The following is a 1,850-nucleotide window of genomic DNA, read 5'->3' as shown; positions in this document are numbered from 1 at the left end:
GCAGCAGCACCGGGAGGAGCGCCGGGTGAGTGGGCCGGAGGGGGAGGGGGGAGCCGTGGAGCGACGGGGCGGGGCCTGACCGGGAACGCCCCTACTCCCCCCCTTCCCCAAGCTTCGTGGGGTGGGGGCCCTGTCCAAACTCCCGTGGGCGTGGCCTCCCCCTCCGGGGGCGTGGCTTAGTGGACGATGTCCCCCCCCCCGAGGGTCGGGGGGAAAACCCCCCATTTATAGTCAAGGGGGTCTCGCGGAAGGAGGGGGGGCTTCTGTCTTCCCAGGGGGCTTTGACCCCCCCAGAGGGGAGGGGAGGGGCAGCCTCCTGTGGAAGGGGGGGAAGAGGAGATAATAATAATAATAATAATAATAATAATAATAATAATAATAATAGCCTGGGAAAGGACTCGATAGGTAGACAAAATGCCAAATCCAGTCTGAACATCTGGCTGACTGTGCGATGATCCATAATAATAATAATAATAATAATAATAATAATAATAATAATAATAATAATAATAATTAATAATAATAATAATAATAATAATAATAATAATAATAATAATAATAATAATAATAATAATGGAAGATGCTGCCTGGGGGGAGGCACACATTTTCCTTATAAAGAATAAAGGGGATTGAAATTGCTTTAATGGGGAGGGGGGAAAAGAGGGAAGGAAGTGGTATGGGGTCTCTCTCTGCTCCTCCTTCTCCCCCCCCATTGATTGGAGCCTGCTCCTCTCCTGGCTGCTTGCAGGGTGGGGGGCAATTTGCAAATACCCTGCAGTGCTGCTCACCTTTTGCCAGGTCTGTGCTGCTTGTTTCTTGGGGGGGGGAGGAAGAAAGGGGGTGCTGTTTCCTGGGGTCTGGAGTGGGTTTATGTGGGTCAGAGGGAGCAATAAGGAGCGACCGGTGAGGGTGGGGGGGGGTCTTGCAGCCATCCTTAGTACAGGCAGTCCTTGACTTAACAACAGTTCATTTAGTGACCATTCAAAGTTACAACGGCGCTGAAAAAAGGACTGTTTTTCACACCGTTGCAGCATCCCCGTGGGTCACGTGATCAAAACTCCCACGCTGGGCAATCGATTCATACTTACGACGGTCGTGTTGTCACGGGATCCCCTTTTGCGGCCTTCCGACAAGGATTCACTTAACAACCGTGTTGCTAACTGAACTGCAATGACTCGTTTAACAGTTGTGGCAAAAAAAAAAAAGATTGTAAAACGGGGGGCAAAACTCACGTAACAAATGTTTCACTGAGCCGCAGAAATTTGGGCGTAAGTTGAGGGCTACCTGTACTCGCCGGAGCCTGGATTCAAATGCTGTTTCGGATTTTTTTAAAAAAAAAGCCAGCAAATTTGGGCGATGGGCGGCTTAAGTGCCCTTGCTTTGACTTGGGAAGTCTTTCCATCCTTGGGAAGGCGGCCAGGAAAAGGAAGGGGGGGAGAGAGGGAGGGAGGGAGAGAGGGAGGGGGCATCTGCAACTTAAGATGATGAGACTTTTTTTGGGGGGTGTCATCCTTTGTGACACCTGGAGACCTTGGAATACTGGGCTGATAAGACTTCCCTTGACATGGTGGTCTGCAGGAGTGTCAAACGGACCCCCTCCCCTATTTCTCAAACTGGGGAGCAAATCTCCATGGGGGGGAGGAGAGAAGTGATGCTTGGTGCCTAGGTTCAGATTAGGGATTATTTCACAGTTGCACAGAGAGAAAAAAATAAACCCACACCACTAGGTAATCAGTCCAGGCCTAGTAGCATAATTGCAGGAAAAAAGTATCCTGAGGATGGGGGGGGGGAGGAAGAGACCTCCTGTTTCTTCCCCCCCCCCTCCTTATTCTCTGCAGTGCTGGAGAAGT

Source organism: Protobothrops mucrosquamatus, unplaced genomic scaffold (assembly GCF_001527695.2).
Source record: "Protobothrops mucrosquamatus isolate PMUCROS unplaced genomic scaffold, P.Mucros_1.0 scaffold4427, whole genome shotgun sequence".
Taxonomy (NCBI): Eukaryota; Metazoa; Chordata; class Lepidosauria; order Squamata; family Viperidae; genus Protobothrops; species Protobothrops mucrosquamatus.
This window is presented reverse-complemented; position numbering follows the sequence as displayed.